Source organism: Tamandua tetradactyla, chromosome 7 (assembly GCF_023851605.1).
Source record: "Tamandua tetradactyla isolate mTamTet1 chromosome 7, mTamTet1.pri, whole genome shotgun sequence".
Lineage (NCBI taxonomy): Eukaryota > Metazoa > Chordata > Mammalia > Pilosa > Myrmecophagidae > Tamandua > Tamandua tetradactyla.
In genome coordinates this window covers 33,222,288-33,241,038 of record NC_135333.1, presented here as the reverse complement: position 1 = coordinate 33,241,038, position 18,751 = coordinate 33,222,288, and the positions used below count along the sequence as shown (strand labels likewise).

The window sequence follows — 18,751 nt, the reverse complement described above, 5'->3', positions numbered from 1 at the left end:
CTGGGTTCAATATATGAAGAACTATCACTTAAGGAGATATGAGATCAAATCATAGAATCTGTTGAAAGTAAGAAATTTTGCTTTTAAAGCCAACAGCATTTAAACTAAGTGGAAGTAGAGCCGACAAGGTTTTGCTCCGTTTGACATTTCTTTCTTTCTTTCTTTTTTTCAGTCATCAACAGAGAGCATAGACTCTCCTTCCTTATTCTTTTCTGTCTGTATATTATCACCACCTGGATACACCCTAATGAATTAAAAACAATAGGCCACACGATAACTGTTTGGCTTCATAGTGAGAGAACTAATGCTTCTTACCTTCACTCATGCCTGCTGACCTATTGCCATCATACTTTCTTAATTTCCATTCATTCATTGAAAATATTTGAGTGCCCAATATATGCCAGTTGATATAGCAAGATAAATTTGGTTCCTGTTCTCAGGTTTGTATTGTAGAAGAGAAAACTGATAATAAACAAGGAAACAAGCAAGCGAACATTTCAGAGGATAGTAAGTGCTATGAAGTATATTACCTGTTTGGTTTGTTAACATATTATAGAAATGGGATGGGAGTCACTTTGGATAAGATAGTGAAGAAAAGCCTCTTTGAGGAGGAAAATATTTGAGCTGAAATCTAAAGGATAAAAAGGAGTCAACCACTCAGAAGGCAGGAGAAGGGTCCAGGAAGAGGGAAAAGCAAGTGTAAAAGGGCTTAAGTGCAGACAAGAGCTTGGCATGGTTGAAAAACATCAGGAGGTCATTGTGACTGGGACGTGGGATTGCGGGGAGATGGGAAGGTTAAGATTGGCAAAGTGGACAGGGACCAGAAGGAGGGCCTTATCAGCCACATGGTGAGGAGATAGGCTTTATTTCAGGCACAGTGGGAAGTCATTGAAGCCTTTTAAGCAAGTGAGGATAGGATTGGATTTATGGCATGGTAGTGTGGGTCCATTTCCAAGAATTTGGACTTCAGAGCGAAGAATAGGAGTCTTAGGTCTGTCTCTGTCCTGAGCATCATGCCTGGAGCTTAAGTCTCAGATTCATCTTTTTGTTTACTATAATTCACTATCGAAGTATATATCTACATTATACTGTCACCTTCTGTGGCCTTCCTATGAGGGACCCCACCCCATCCCTAAAATAACAGATAGGTTGTGCAGTGACTCAGTAATGTGATCAAACTGTGCTTTATAGAGCATTCTCCAGATCTGCTGATCTACACATCTCTTTAGAGGAACAAGTTTCCCTGTGTCTCATCTTCTTATCCCTTTCACCCAAGGACATCAGGTATTTAGCATCTACTTTGTGCCCAGAATAGACCTAAATGCTGTAAGAGAGTACCTGCCCTCAAGATACATAGGTCTTATGTGAGTAGCCAAAATTACCACATAAAAACTAAAGAGCAATTAGTGTGGATCCCAGGTTCCGGGAGCATAATGCTAATTCTAAGGATTTGGAATATGTTTAGGGTCTAAGAACTATACAGAGGGTGAATGCCCTGCATTCTTCTCCCTCTCTCTTGTTAAGACAAATACTTAAGTTTTTGCAGTTATCTGCTTACATGTTTGACTTTCCAGGTAGACCTTGATCTCCTTGAGAAAGTATCTTATTTATATTTCTGTTCTAGTTTCTGGCACTGAATGAATGAAAGAAGACAGCCAGTTGTGATATGTGAGTGCTTGTATGTGTATGCACACTTGTGTGCACACGAGAGAGAGATGTGCATGTGTGCGCGCACACACACACGCACACCACTCTGTTGCAAGCCTATTGGAGTTCTGGGTGTGGAATTTGAAACAAAGTCCCCATTCTGTCAGGAACCCAGATTCTTGAATCCTCCTGAATAGCTAATTATGTACTTTTGGTTGTATCTTTAGTGAGAATAATTAACTTTCCCACAGGAATAGAACGACTTGCTGCTATGTGAATACTGCATCTTCCCACCTCCCAAGAGCCACGTTCACCTATAGGCTCAGTCTTGTTGTTAAGCTGGTGAAGGAATCAGGTAGAAAACTCTTAGATTATGAGAGAGAATTTTGAGGCCTCGGGTTAGTTTGAGGTGTGAAATTCCTTGCTCATTTTCATACTGGTGTTACATGGATTGGGTCCTGTGTTCCCAAGGATAAGACTCATTTTCTGTTTGTCAGCCCTTCCTCTGTGAGAAATCTGCCTTCCCATACCACCCTGCATCCACTAACTCCTGATGTAATCTCCAACATCTTCTGCCTCTTTGACATCCTATTTTACCCTGTCATCTTCTACCAACCCCAGTCTTTGTCCTTCACTCTGTGTCTTTCAAAGAAAATATGAGAGTGCTGGGTGAATCATTAATGGTCGCCAAATTGTTGTTTGACTATTGGAGTTTTGGAGACTTGAAAATGTAACGTCTGATTTGAAGTGCCACCTGTTGGCCTGAGGATTTCCTATAAAGAACCCTTTTATTTAAGTTTAGTGTACAACTCAGGAGATAGGGGCTCATCAATCTCAGGTAAAGCAACAGTCTGGTCATGGCTGTGTTCTTCCTCACCACTTTTATGTTTATAGCTTTTATCAAATTCTTCTCATCCCAACTTTTTTTTTTATCTTTCTGGATTTCGGAACAAAAAAAGCTCACCCACCTCATTTCTAAGAACATTTACACAAGTCCCATGTAGGAACCAGCTTTTAGTTCTGATATCATATCTGTAGGACCTGATGTATTTCATTGACTCCCTTGCCTTCAGGATTATTCTGTTTCTATATATCACTCAAGGTTGGGGTCTGACCTTTCTGTAAAGGTTAGGAGATTAAAGGCATCCTCACTTCCTATATCCCTCTTTCCCTGCTTCTTGATAGTCTCTGTCCATGGCATCTGAACTGTGGAGTATATAAATTGGTTTCTGATGTGCTATTGTTCAGGATCATTTCCCAGTATCCTTTAGTCTCATCATGTAAACATATGTATCAAATTTAGCAGCACTTCAAGTCTTCCAGATACAAAGTACCAGACAGCAAAGCATTGCATATTTCAGACCCTGAGCTTTCTTTAACTGTGCCTGAATTTCTGCATAGATCTTGGGAAAATTAAAGTGGGAAAGGGAAGATAGCACAGCTAGGGAGCTGGTCTTCAAATCCAAAGATTAAGAACAGGAATACTGCTGTATTGAGGACAAAGACTCAGAAGAGATGGGTCATGTGTGGTACACTTTGTTCTCAGAGCTTCCCTCACAGCCTTTCTCTTTAATATTTAAAGGTATGCAAGGTCCTAAGGTTAAGGTGGAAATCTAAAAAATGTTCTGGCAATGAGATCTGTGGCAAAGAATGACTTTTAGAGGAATCCATAGAAGTCTTCCTTTTTCAGACAAATGAGAAAAAAAAGTGTCTTGTAAAATTTCTGGATGTGAGAGAAGACCTGGTTAGCCTTCTCCTTCTCAGCCTTTTGTTATGCCATGGAGAATTCCTGAGTAAAAGCATGTGCCTAATCCTGCCTCAATTCATTATTTTCTCCTGTGTAGTAGTAGAAAACCCTTAGAACCTTTGCAAACAGGTTATGAAATAATGAGTATTGCCCTACATATTCTCAGCTTTCTCAGATGAGCTTATTTTTTCGTTTTAAGTGTCATTTCTCTGCATCCAGCCAGTGCAGTACCGTTGGATGGTTAAGAGAGTGCAAGGGTATGAGGGCAGCACAACTCAGAGAGCTGCCGCTTAATGTTGCTCTAAGAAGCCTCTCAGACCACCTGGCCCTTGAAAGGTGCTTACACATGTTGCTAAATGAAAAGCAAATAAATCTACCTGCTAGTTTTCACTGCTTCATAGAAGGCTCTGTGCATCTTACATTGAAACTGGAAAGAATAGCTTCATCTGATGGGTTTCTGCAGCTTGTATTTTTAATTTAATAAATCTTACCATGTCTTGATTCTCAACCCCTTCATTTCTACAGTTTGATTCTCCCTTTGTCATTCTTCAGCTGTCGGGGTTAACTAAGTGGTATACACAGGGAAAGTGTGGTGCAGTTACAGCATTCAGAGCTAATTTAAGAACCCATTTTAATGGTCCCCAATGTTAACTGAAAATCTCCTGTGTATCGTAAAGAAGGTCTTTCTTAATTCTGACAAAAGGTCATTTAATGTCCGTAAGTCTCAGAATTTATATATGGTCCCTTTTCCTCTGAAAGTAAAATTCTTCTTAATAATGTTTTTGTTATCTGTAACTTAGGAATTATTACTTACACTACTCTACAACTAATGCACAAACTGGGCTTCAAGATTCTATTTCTTGGATACATATGGACCAAATCCATTTTGATAAAGCTCTTTTAAAACTAATTTTTGGTTTTGGTAACCCTTGAAATGATAAATCAACTTTCTAAAACCTCAGAGTTTCTTGCAATGAGAAGGGGCAGTTGATTTAAAATCGCCACTATCTGGACATCTTTATTAAATACTGGTATGGCATGGGATCTTTTCACCCCAATTACCATGAATTCAAAAGAACGAGCTTCTATACTAGCTCTGTCCAATAGCCCTTTCTGCAATGATGGAAATGTTCTAGAACACTAGTCACTAACTATTTGTGCTAGTGAACACTTCAAATGCTCATATGTGTATAAGAGCACTGGAGATACGACTAGTTTGAGTAAAGAACTGAATTTTTAATTTATTTAAATAGTCATGTGGCTAGTGACTATTGTATTAAACTGTTTTAGATCTTATTATGCCAGGTAGAAAATAGGGGCTTTGGACAAGTCAGTTAACTCTTGCGAACTCAACTTTCACTCCTATAAAATGAGGATAATAATCTGTCTTACTTACCCCACAGAGTCAGTGTGGGGATCACACTGGAATGATGTATTGTTTGTACTTATGAAATGTAGGCAGTAGTATTCTCATTTCACAGATAAAGAATAAATTCTTATATAGATAATGAGGGGAACATTAACATGGACCTACTGTCTTGTGTATCTGAAAGCAGCTTTTAATACATTTATCGTTGAGTTCTGTCAGAACAGGTGTTTGGGAACAGGAACTGTTTTTCACTTTCCTCCTTACCCATGTATTATAAAAACAATTACTGTAAATTTTTAAAATCAAATAACCACTAGTCATCTTGGTACTCTGTGTTAATATCATTTCCCTTTTAACTGGATGTTAACAGGGTGATCATTTAATTAGCTTGCCTTCTCCTTGGTAGTGGATGTTAAAAAGAAACATCCTTTTTAACCTCTCTCTTAAAAGAAAACAAGTGGCTGGACTGGAAATACCTGTGCATTTCTTTCTTTCTTTTTTTTTTCCTGGGCAGCTTGCCCAGGAAATAAGAGAGCAGGTGAGTGTCTGGTTTGAGAATCTTCCCCTTTTCGTTTCCCTTTCCCGTTCTGTTTTCCTTTCCCCTTTCCCTTCTGCTTCCCCTTCCTCTTTCTCTCTCTCTTCCTGTCTCTCTTTCTCTCTTTCTTTCTATCTTTAAATCTTTCTTTTAGGATTTAAGATAACAATTTGCAGGTTTCTAGGAAGTGTCATTTATTTTGTTTTTAAGTGTATTGCTACATTGTCAGGGACCTTATATATCAATTGGTGCTTCATAGATCAGTGAGTTTGAGTGGGGGCAATGACTGGGGTAGAAGCTGGCTCTCTAAGCTTTGGTCATCTCTTGTTTACTCCATTACCATTAGGGAGTTGCTAGAAGCTCTGTGTTCTAGGCTCCAAACTGCTATCCCTGTGAGGCAAAGAAGTTTGGTCAAATCCAGTCAAAAATGTACCCTTTCCAGTAGGATCTCAGAAAAGACTTCTCCCTCTAAGCTTTGCAGTTTGCCCACTCCTCCAGTCTGATTGCAGTGACCTCAGGCTTGCATTTCTTTCAGATACTCTCATATTATGTTAGATATCTTTAAGTGAAAGAGCTAGTTTCCTTTTTTTTTAAAGAAGCAGACACCCCCACTTAAAGAGATGATATATACTCACCACAGGAATGTGATGCTTTTTTTTTTTTATGTATACATTTATTAGAGTTACTGTGTCACATAGGACTTCTAATTCCATAAGTGTGTCTTCCTTATAAAGGAGCATGGGAGGAACTGAAGGCCATTGTGTCTAAAGGAAGCTCCACAAGTTAAACCACATATAAGTAAAAGTTTGGCTCGAGGAGAGATCTAGTGCCCTATACAAATGCAATAGTTAAAAAAAAAAAAGCAGTCGTCTATTACAGGAGCTGAAGAAAAGTGCTAAGGACTCTCATTTTTGTATTCTTCTGAGTCACTGTTTTCCTTTCCACTCTTGGCTTCTAATTCCTGTTCTAAGATACCTCCATATTTTGAGCATAAGGCAAGTATAGTGCATTAAAACTTTATTTTAGCCTTTCCTGGCCAATGTTTTCCCTTTGTTCAGATTATTAAAAATGTGTCTATGAATATGATAAAGCAAAACTAAATAAAATCTCTCCTTGTAGAGGATGTAGCTGAAGTTTGGCCTCTTTATTAATCTCTAATCATATTTTTGGTGTGGCAGTAAAACACACACACACACAACAAATAGCTCAGATTAAGAGTTACAAGACACTAATTTTTTCCCCAGATTTTCTCTAAATGCTCATGGATAGCCAGCTTTCATGATACATGGCATATAGCACTGTTTTGAGAGTCAGTTCCACAGAAAATATTTGTGTAAGCAAAACAAGAAAGATGCCATTTTTTCATTACATAAACATCACTTGTACTCATCTAATCAACCAACTTATTATGTTTTTTGGGTATCATTTTCATTATAATCATATCCAGAAGCTTAGAAATAACTCAAAAAACTATAAAGAGGCTGTTCTAGTTTGCTAGCTGCTGGAATGCAATATACCAGAAACGGAATGGCTTCTCAAAAGGGAAATTTAATGAGTTGCTAGTTTACAGATCTAAGGCCGAGAAAATGTCCCAATCAAAACAAGTCTATAGAAATGTCCAATCAAAGGCATCCGGGGAAAGATACCTTGGTTCAAGAAGGCCGATGAAGTTCAGGGTTTCTTTCTCATCTGGAAAGGCACATGGCAAATGCAGTCAGGGCTTCTCTCTCAGCTGGAAGGGCACATGGCAGACACGGCGTCATCTGCTAGCTTACTCTCCTGGCTTGCGGCTTCATGAAGTTCCCCGGGAGGCGTTTCCCCTCTTCATCTCCAAAGGTTGCCGGCTCATGGACTCTCTGCTTTGTGGTGCTACAGCATTCTCTGCTCTCTCTGAGTCTTTCATTCTCCAAAATGTTTCCTCTTTTATAGGACTTCAGAAACTAATCAAGACCCACTCAAACGGGTGGAGACATGTCATCCCCTAATCCAGTTTAACAACCATTCTTAACTAAATCTCATCAATCAGGGAGATGATCTCATTACAGTTTCAAACATACAGTACTGAATAGAGATTATTCTACCTTTATGAAATGGGATTTATATTAAAACATGGCTTTTCTTAGGGGGCATGCTTCCTTTCAAACCAGCACATTCCACCCTCTGACCCCTAAAAAAGACATGTTTTTCCCATATGCAAAAATACATTAATTTCATAACAATATCAGAAACCTTAAACCTTTCAGCAGCAATACAATGAAGTACAAAATTAGAGACAGTATAAAATCTCATCAAGTCAGTTACAGGCATTGTCTGTCCTAAGGCAAAATTCTCTCCATTTGCTCTGGACCTTTGAAAACTCCTAACAAGTTATTTGCTACCAACATATAAAGGAGGAACATTCGTAGGATACATATACACATTTCCATAAGGAGGAAGGAACACAGGGGTCACTGGACCCGTACAGTTTCAAAAACCTGCAGGGCAAAGTCCATTAAATTTCAAAGTCTGAGAGTCATTTATCCTTAGGGCTTTAGAAAGTGACAGTCCCACCCTTTCCAAATGCCTACGCCTGCCTCTCTCTGAATGCAACCTTGAGGAATATTGGGGAGACCACCTTTCTCTCGGCTCCACCCTCTCCAAGCATTGGGACCACACCCGGGCTCTCTGCCATCTCCGGGGCACACGCTCAACCCCTCCATGTGGTGGCAGCCAGGCTCCCTCCAAACCCCAAGGAATGTGCTTCACCTTCTCCAAGGCCTGAGGCGGCATGACTCTTCCACTGCAACGAGGTGGAAGTCCCATTCTCTGCCTTTGGGGCAAACTCACCCTCTCCACGGGCTTGGGTGGGTCCACTCTCCTGGCCCGAGGCTTCTTGACTTCAGACCTCAGCCTCCACGGTTTTGCCTCTGAAGTTATTTTTCCTCCAATGTGTCCCTTCTCTGAACCCCTCAGTCCAGACTGGCAGCGGCTCTGTTTATACAGGTCCCACAGCACTCTTGTTGGCTTTCTATGCAGTAGCCTTGGATCATGCCCATTAGACATAAGGAGTTTCCACAAATCTTTCCTGGATAACTCCATGTCCGATCCTGACTTTCTCTGAAATGACTGGTTGGCTCCACATTTGGTTTAATCCACACACAGGGCACTATACTCTGGAGTCTCCCTTTTTGTAGGCCCAGAATTTTCCAGGACCTCAATTTCTGGTTTCTTTTTACTCAAGAGTTCAGTTCTCAGCTTATCTCTTTCCTTTCGCATTTCACTATAAGCTGTGAGGAGAAACCAGGCTGCTCTTTCAACACTTAATTTGGAAATCTCTTCTGCTAAATATCCAAGTTCATGGCTTTTAAAATCTACCTTCCAGCCAAAGCCACTAGTCAATTTTTCCAGATTATCTGCCATTTTAAAACAAGGCTCACTTTCCTTCCAGTTTTCAATAACACATGCCTCATCAGAGGTATCTTTAGAGTTTACATTCCTACCAGTAGTCTCTCCAAAGCATTCTAGGCCTTCTCTATCAACTTTCTCACAACTCTTCCAGAATCTTCCCCTTATCCATTTAAAAAGCCTTTCCAACATCTTTGGTATTTGCAAACTGCAGCAGCAGCACCCCACTCTCGGTACCAAAATCTGTTCTAGTTTGCTAGCTGCTGGAATGCAATATACCAGAAACGGAATGGCTTCTCAAAAGGGAAATTTAATGAGTTGCTAGTTTACAGATCTAAGGCCGAGAAAATGTCCCAATCAAAACAAGTCTATAGAAATGTCTAATCAAAGGCATCCGGGGAAAGATATCTTGGTTCAAGAAGGCCGATGAAGTTCAGGGTTTCTCTCTCATCTGGAAAGGCACATGGCGAATGCAGTCAGGGCTTCTCTCTCAGCTGGAAGGGCACGTGGCAGACACGGCGTCATCTGCTAGCTTACTCTCCTGGCTTCTGGCTTCAGAGGCCCTAGTGCTAAGGCTACTTATGGCTCTTGCTACAAAATAGTTGCCAGTCTGATTTGAGTGTCTGAAGAGAATGACAAGGATTAAAGAGTTCTGCTTGATTTCAGGAGAACTTCCCAGGAGGAGGTGGAGGGCCAAGAAATCTGCCTGCCTGCTTGGTGGCAGCTTGTGAAGGGGCAAGGCCAAGAATCTTGTAGATATATTCTCTAATTGACATAGTACAAAGAATATACAGGAAGATGAAGGAACAGTCTGTAGTATCATCCCCCAGAAGGTTCTGATGAGAACAGTCCTTGGATGTAGGTGAAGGGCAGCTTTGCCACTACTCTATCATCGAATATAGTTTTGAACATTCCCATTTGGACAGTAAAACAAAAAACCAGTTGCAAACATGGATTTCATTTGAACCATTGACAGATCTCTTTTGTTATTCTTCAGGTTCTCTTCTTGCCTTTCTATTTTCTTTTTATGCAGCAGACCAGCTGACTCTGTTATTATTTATTTCTTCTTTTCCGGATTTTTACTCTGTTTTTCCTCTTTTAGTCTCTTGTCTGTCATGTAAATGAGGACCCAGTTATGCCCTTGGTGAGCAGAACTCTGTACATAGAGATTAGAACAGTGAGCAGAGTGTCCATGAACATGGCACTCATCTTGCACCTTATTCCCTGCACTTCCACCTGCCAGGAGGGGAAGCACCTTAGAGTCATAGAAATGAAAGCAAAAAAGACTTCCCTAGATTCAGTGACCTCTGAATAATAACCTGACTCTGACAGACTCAGAATGTGACTTTAACTACAGTTGAATCCCCAGTTTAAATGGCATTTGTAAGCACCATAATAAAATGTGTTCCAGAAATGCAGCTAGCCAGATCGCTAGATTTGAAGCTGAGAGAAAATTGGTTTAGGCATATGGCCTCAGAAATCTTCTCTTTATCTTAGCTGGGCACATCACTCCCGGGCATTGTATGTATGGTCACATTGCATTATGTGTCAATGGTTTTTAACTCTCTTCTTGCCATAGTGGTGTGTTTTACCCTGGTGGTCAGTTACCAGTGTTGGTATTGTTGCTTACAAAAGCTCCTCCTTGGCCAGTTTCTAACAAACCCTAAAATAGTACTCTAGAGTGAGTTGTGTGTTCATGTTCAGAGTTTCTTTATTGTTGAATCCTAAGAGAAATCCAACAGTGAACTCTATTAACAGACCATAAAAAGCAATCTTTCTGATAGGAGTTCTTGATATAATTTGGTATTTAAAAAGAATAGCAGTGGGAATGTAAAATGGTGCAGCCAATCTGGAAAGAAATAGAGTGGGTCTTCAGAAAGTTAAATATGGAATTACCATATGACCCAGCCATTCCCTTCCAAAGGAATTGAAAACAGTGACTCTGACAGATAATTGTACACCAACATCCATAGTAGCATTATTTGCAGTAGCCAAAAGGTGGAGACAACGTGTATTCATCGAAAGATGAATAGGTAAATAAAATGTGATATATCCATACAGTGGAATACTATTTAGCCATAAGAAGGAGTAAAGTTTTGAGACATGCTACACCATGGATGCGCCTTGAGAACATTATGCTGAGTGAAATAATCAAGACACTTAAAGGACAAATACTGTATGATTTCACTTATATGAAGTATCTAGAAATAGCACATGTGTAGAAACAGAATGTATATTGGAGGTTATCAAGAGATGTTAGTTTTGTTTAATAATTAGTTATTGAGTATCTGAGGTATGCAAGGCCAACTTCTTTTCAAAATAATAAAATGAAGTAGTTATAAAGTCACTTTTCTTGATGCACATTTTACCTAAATGATAGAAATCTTGAAGAATGGCACATCCAAGAGAAAACCCGATAGACATCTGATAATGAGTGGTGATTTAAAATTCTACAGCCTAGTGGGGTGTTTATTATGGGGCTTCAAAACCACAGATTTTCTTTTATTATTATTTTATGCTTTACCTATGATTGTATACCAGAATGAAAATTGACCAGTCTGGAGGTTTGGACTGGGTTGTAGTGTGAAAGCCAGGCATAAACCATGGCTACCATAGATGTCAAACAGAAGCCTGGATTGCTTTTCGAGCCAGGTTCACATTTGATCCCTAATATCTTAACCTTTTGGAATTCACTGTACTGATTGGTGCTTATGTTTTACAAGATTGTGTTCTGAGATGTTCTCCCAGCCTTGAACCTCTTTCACCATCAGTGGGTAAAGAGTGGGTGACCCTTGAACAGCTTGCACTTCTGGGAAGGAAAATATTTAACATCCTTGAGTCTCCAGTTTTTGCATGCATAATGGTAGTTGGCTTTCCTGCTGGTTTGGGTGGAGGTGACAGCCCAGGTGCTGAAATGGGTGGTGACAACCCTGAATATCAAAACAGGATGTGTATAAAGAACGTTTTATGACTATTATTTTGGATACTTGCTTGCCCCAGAATGTGTAATCCCTTCCCCACACCCTACCACCTAAGCTCTTTATTTGATTCACATGAACTTAGCCTGGTTCTCATTTTCATGGTCAGTCCCTGACCATGAGCTATTGAGACAAGTCTTTGGTTGATCGTCTTTGGTGCAAGATTTTTTGAGGCATTTAGCATGTCAGCTAAAAACATACCTGCTGTTGCCCTCAGAAGGAGGGTAGTACACACAAAAAATTTAAAACAATAATGCCTCAATTTTAACTTAGTGTCTATCATGTGCAGAGCATTTTCATTTTTTTTTAGTTCTGACAGTTACTTAGAGCAGAAGTTGGTATCATTGCATTTTGTGCTTCCTTTACTGAGGCTCAGAGTGTTCATGTCACTTGCCTATGGTCTTTCTGCCAGTAAAACACAGAGGTAAATCCAATCTCAATCTTCTGGCTCCAGATCTCATGTTTATACCTGAAGGTTACAGGAATTTTGTAATGGTAGCCTACAGTGCTTTCACCAAAATGTCAACTTAGAAAAAACTTGAGAATTGAAAATGGTGTCAGACCAGGACCCATTCCTGATTAGGTGAGGTGAAACTTAGGGATGAGAGTTACCCCACCATTTTTTTAAGCCCTTTAGCAAAATTGCTGCCAGTTGCTAAAGGAGCTAGGTTAGGAACCTCAATTCTGCCTGTGTATGGAATCCTAATAAAACTCATTTCCCTAGTGCTAGGGTCAACCTTACCACACCAGTGACACAGCCAACCTCTACTCTTGTCTCTCAGTGTGTAAGGGACCTTCCCCATTTCCTTTACTGAAGTCAGTAAACCTCTGTGCTCCTCACCCACTGTGTGCTCAGACCAAGGACAATGTTTCTATAGCTGTGTTTCGTTGGGCTTGATTTCCAGGCCTCATATACAAACATGAGGGATATGGATTCCATCATAGCTGAATTAGACCCAGCCACTGTGTAAGAAATTGGCAAAAGCCCTAGTGATTTGACTTCCAGAAATACATGCATTGCATGTATGAAGTAATGATCCTGAGAAATACTTAGGAAATTAGAACACAGCAATTCATGGGTACTCTCACAGCCAGCAGAGTTGAAAGTTTAAGTTTGGCTGTTTGGGAAAATTTATCAAGTCCTTATTAAGTATACTTTTCAAACAGTTAGCCCCTGGTAGTAGAGAATGAACAAATGAAATCCTTTCTTATCTACAGTCTCACCTTTCTTCTGCGTTTTGGACTAGGGAAGCAGTGGTTTTCAAATTTTAGGGACACCAGAATTGCTTGAGGAGCTTATGAAAGATTACACTTCTTGAGGTCCAGGAATTTGTATTATAGTCTTGCATTCCAGAGAGATTTGCAAATGGTTCTTGAACCACATTTGGAGAAACACTGGGCCAAAGGCTGGTGGCATCTTTGCCCTTTTCATTTTTAGTGATGGCATAGAAATTGTTATTCTCATCTCCCCAGGAGGTCTGAAGTAGAGTACCTCCTTGTCTACACGACAAAGGTTGCTGTCAGGAGTTGATAGCAAATTTCTAAGAGACATACTGTATATAAAGTGATTGGGTATAGGCAGCTTATGACTTCTGTCTTCAATGGTAGGAAAAGCCTGCTTTGCCCGACTCAGCTGTGGCCTTGTACTGTGTCAGTGGTTGGTTTTGTTAGAGTTAATGAACTATCTGATAGACTTTTGTGCTAGGGCCAAGGGATGTGGCAAAAGGGGCCACTTTGGATGGAGTTTGATTATATAACAACTCCCTTTCCTGTTGTGTTAGCCTTTTCAAGAGAGGGCTAGAGGAAAAAGGATTAAGAGAATGTGTGCTCCCTTGTCATTTGCTAAGGTTGGATCTGAAGTCCTCCCTTCTATCCCATTGCCAATATTAGAGAAAATGACAAAGCAGCATTTATTTCTAACAAATAGCCAGGAGGAGAAGGCAAGATGTGAAAGATCAGATTAAAATTGCTGTTTGTTACTTTTTTGTAGTTGTCACATTTTGAGAGAAAATAAAAAAGATACCTGATCAGAGAGCTATTTACTCTCCTCCTCCCTCTTTTGAGCATGCTGGATATCCATAAATAAAAAGATTGGAATTTTAGAATCAGATAAATGAATCCATTCTTTGTTCTGCAGTTGGTTAGGATGTGTTCTCATGCAAGTTATCAACTGTAAAATCTTAGAAATAAGAGGTACTGATTCTTAGCACACTGTGCAAATGATAGGGAACATCAAGGAAAAAGCAGAGCTTTTTAAGTCACTTTCTGAATCCTTTTTGTCAATGGCAAGATTGACTAGCACAATCTTACCTTTTTTTTGGTGTGTGTGCTGAAACCTGGGATCAAACCATCCTATTTTATTTTGTCACCCATTTCATTTCCTATAGTACCACTTCAGAAAAGAGTAAAATTCAAAGTCTTGCTAGGCTCTGCGTGGCTATCTTTCTCACCACATTTGCTCCCACTTTGTTTACTTTTCTCTGCCACACTAGCCTCCTTGATGTCTCTCAGTCATTCAGGTGTGTTCCTACTCAGGGCCTTTGCACTTGCTGTTTTCCATGCCAAAAGTCTCTTCTCTAGATTTCTGCAGGGCTCACTCTCTCCCTTCCTTCAGGTCTCTGCTCACAGGTCACCTTATCAGAAAGTCTTTCCCTAATCACTCCGTATCAAATGCTCCAACCCCAATTAATCGCTATTGCCCCATGTTTCTTCCTAGCATTTGTTACCCCCTGTTATGTTATCTGTTTATTTGTTGTGGTGAGTGTCTTCTTTGACTAGAGTGTAAGCCCAGGAGAGCTTGGATATCCCAGCTCCTAGAATGAGGTCTCAATATTTAAGAATGAATGAGTAATAAAGTGTTAGTACATCTAATCTCTTAGGGGACACATACATCTGATTCTATTTCCTCACCTGTATTTATACCTTGACCTATTACAGTTAGGTTTTGTCCCTGCCATTCCACTGGAATAGTGCTGAGTATGATAAATGTTCTAAGTATAAGAAATCCTTTGGAAACTTTGAAAGCTGATTTTGCCTAATCTCACCAGTTAACTTAAGTTTCTCCTTACTCCTTTTTTCTTGATACTTTTTCAGTCCTCCTCCTGCCCCTGAGACACTCCTCAGTTTCCTTCTCTGGGTGCTCTCTAGATTTTTCAGAAGGAAGTACAACTAAAAGACCTTGGGCATTATATATAAAATGAATGTACATGAACAGATTCTGAAAAGTGGTACAAAGAAGGTAGACTGGCAAGGGACCTCAGAACCCAAGAAACGACACGATGATGTGAGTTCCCTGGGTTTTCTTTTTGACTTATATATCCCAACCTTGATGCTAAAGAAGCTGGAAATCCAGAACCATCAAACGATAGAAATAATATTAGTAATAATAGTAACAATAACAAAGGGACCTAGAAAGACAAAGCTTTTAGACAGTAAAAGTTCTCTAAGATTCAGGCTTGGAATTATTTTCTTCTGTCTGTGCATATCAAATTGCATTATCCTTAAATGATGTCATTTTTAACAGGACCTATCTCCTGATTATATACACATACTTATGTACACATATGTTTCATATTAGGAGGCTTCAGGATGTGTGTGTGTATACATTGACACACACACACTGTTATACATACCTGACCATCTCTTGATTGGATGTCTCACTGTCTACTCCTATTCAGCATGCCCTAAACTGTACAGTCTCTCCCACCCTGTCCCAAACTTACTCTTCCTGTATGGGACGACCATTTTACACAGTCACCCCACTCCATTTTATTCTTACCGATGACCTACTGACCACTTCTAGGGTGATCTTGTAAAAATGTGGTTCTTGCTATTTTGTAGTCCCTAATGTAAGCCTCATAAGTACATGCTAAAACCATTAGATTAATGGTTGTTGGGGAACAAGGTTGCCACGTGGCCTCAAAGTGTTAACCCACAGATAATTTATTAATGATAAAGGTGGAAATGTTACCTTTAAGGCGGAAATGAAGAGATTTGGTGTCTGTCACCTTTTCACCTGTTGGACAACCTATTTTGTGCCTTCTGGTATTAAGACTTGTACATCACCTTCTTGCCAAAAATATTTAACCTTAATGTGATCATGAGTCAATAGACAATTACAGTATAGGACATTCTGCAAGATAAATGGCGTGGATACTTGAAACAAAGCAGAGGAGGCGGGCCACGGTAGCTCAGCATGCAGAGTTCTCACCTGCTGTACAGGAGACCTGGGTTCGATTCCCGGTGCCTGCCCATGTTAAAAAAAAAAAAAGAAAGAAAGAAAAGAAACAAGGCAGGGGGACTTTTACAAAGAGACTTAAGAAACAACCAAATGCAGTAAGCAAGTGCTGTGCATGACTGTTGACTGAATCCTGGATTGGGGATAAAAATCCAAACAGCTATAAAAACATTTGGGGGAACAATTGAGGACATTTAAATATGGGCTATAAACTACATATATTACTGAATAAATGTTAATTTTCTCAAGTATGATAAAAATGTATTAGTTATGAAGGAGAATGGGCTTATTTTTAGGAAAGCATACTGAAAATTTAGGCATGAACTGTCATGAATGATATTTGATACTTTGAAGTGATTAATAAAAAATAAAAGTGTACTATGAGAGATAAAAACCCAATATGGCTAAAAAAACTGGTGAATCACTGATATAGGACTGTTCATCACTTGTTCTTTCAGTGTTTTTGTAGGTTTAAAGTTTTTTTTTTTTTTTAAGTAGGACATAAAAGGGGGATATGTGAGAACAGGCACAGGGGGATGAAAATGAATGCATGCCAATTACTAGTTATGCTTCTGCTCATTTTATTTTTTTAATATAAAACATTAAGGTAGAAATAATTCTTTTCACGCCTTCTATGCAGTTCTGATTATGTCACTCCCTGATTAAAATCCTTTGGTGGCTTAACATTGATCTCAGGATAGATTGAGGGTCTGGATGTTTAAGCCTTCTGTTATGGATAGCCTTCTCTGACATTCCTCTGGGAGAGGAAAAGGGACACCACCTTGTTACTGCCAGGTAGGAGTAGAAGTCCAGGTTCCCCACTTGCTGGACAGGCCTGGGAGTTATGGCTCCCTACTAGGTCTCCAAATGATACCATGAGGGTGGAGGTTTGTTACTGACTAGAGGGGATAAAAATCCCAGCTCCCTACCTGGCCCTCTGACCCCACCCTACTAGGCTATCGGGATGCCTCATTGCTGCCTTGTGAAGGTGGGAGTCCAGGTTCCTCACTTGGCCTTTGCTGGCTGGGGCAGGGCCAGAATTTTGTTCTGTAGTGTTGGTCTGGAGTTAGAACAGCTATTGTCTAAAAGTTTTGTCTTTCTAGGTCCCTTTGTTATTGTTACTATTATTACTAATATTATTTCTATCGTTTGATGGTTCTGGATTTCCAGCTTCTTTAGCATCAAGGTTGGGATATATAAGTCAAAAAGAAAACCCAGGGAACTCACATCATCGTGTCGTTTCTTGGGTTCTGAGGTCCCTTGCCAGTCTACCTTCTTTGTACCACTTTTCAGAATCTGTTCATATACATTTGTTTTATATATAATGCCCAAGGTCTTTTAGTTGTACTTCCTTTTGAAAGCAAAAGTCTCTCTCATATCACATTACAGTTTTTTTGTGTGGGCCGAGCCCTACCTCCCTTTCCAGCTGCATAGTCCTCATGTGAACTCTTTGGTCTGACCGTATGAAGCTGCTTGGAGTTCCTTTCACTGGCCTTGCACTTTCATGCCCCATGCTTTTGCTCTGGCTCAGCCTTGCATGACTTCCCCAAACCCTTGTCTTGGCCATTTGGGTTTTTCCTCTTGAAAATCTTCCTGGACTATTCATACACTTCCCCCAGGCTGAATTTCACTTCCTCTGTCCTTTGTAGCACCTTAAATTATCTCTGCTGTTGTATTGCAGTCTTATATTGTAATTGTTTGTATTTTTCCCCTATCAGACCTTTTTGAGGGCTGTATTCCTCGAACCCTCAGTAACTAGCATAGAATTTCACCATTGTATATTGAATAGCTGGATAGATGGATGGATGATATATTCTAGTTTTATGAGTTTATTAATGTGACCCCATTGATGCACAATGTGTATGCCTCCTATTTCTCTAGTGGAAAAAGAAGGCACAGGGCTTCTATAGTGGAAAAAGTAGCCACAGGGCTACTTGGACTGTAACACTCCATTGGCTCTGTTAACTATACTTTGTTCCTCTGAATTTTTCTGAATGTAGAATTGTTGGTGAGTTTCTTCTGACATATTATATTCTTAAGGATAGGAGCCATCTTTTGATTAGGTCAGCATCTAATAACGTGATATTCTGACCCAGACACCTAATAAATGTTCCCTAATGATAATGATGAGGAAATAAAACTTGATGGTTAACTGCTGTCATTCTCCCACCGAGATGCATTTCCAGAACTGCTTTGTGGATTCTAGAAGCAGACTTTCACATGCCCACATGTTTAAACAAATCTAGTGCTAGTGGGGAAAAGCCCTGGTATGATGGCCTAAGGGTTCTCATACTTGCTGTTTAGTGCAAGATTAAAGCAAGACATTCTGATTCTGGGGCTCCTACACTGTAAGCTATAAAACCTTGCAGACACACACTGATCAAGATGTCAGTATAATTTAAAAAAGGAAATGGAAACAGGTTTTTGAAAAAATTTCTCCAATTCACAAATAATCTCATTTAATTAAGGCAGCAAACATCTAAAGGGAGAAGGAAAGTGGGTGATGGAGAAGGGGAACAGATTATTAAACAGTGGTTATAAGCAGCCAGGGGTGGGGCTCACATCTCAAACTGAAACTATAATGAGGAATGCCACACCTCTTAGCCACTTCTGTTCATTTGATTTCCGTAGAGAGCTTGGTTATTTTTCCTTTTCAACATGTGCTGAACACTTCCTTTGTTCACACAAGGCAGTACAAGTGTTCCAACAAAATCAACTCCCAGAGGATAGTAGTAAACAATTAAGAACTGCCCTCTGACACTGAAAATGCACATTCTCATAAATAACATGCACAGCTCTTGTGTTTGCATTTGTCTTTGGGGGCTTTTCTTTCTAGAGACTGCCTTTTAGGAAC

At 39.8% G+C, this 18,751-nt stretch overlaps 1 protein-coding gene and 1 pseudogene across 17 annotated transcripts in view; one reads left to right on the top strand and one right to left on the bottom strand.

Annotated features, from left to right (window-relative positions):
• The window catches only part of MRTFA (myocardin related transcription factor A), a 347,988-nt gene that overhangs the window by 293,160 nt on the left and 36,077 nt on the right, over positions 1-18,751 (top strand). The window lies entirely within an intron of this gene.
• On the bottom strand, positions 9,345-9,891 carry LOC143691019 (calcium load-activated calcium channel pseudogene; annotated as a pseudogene).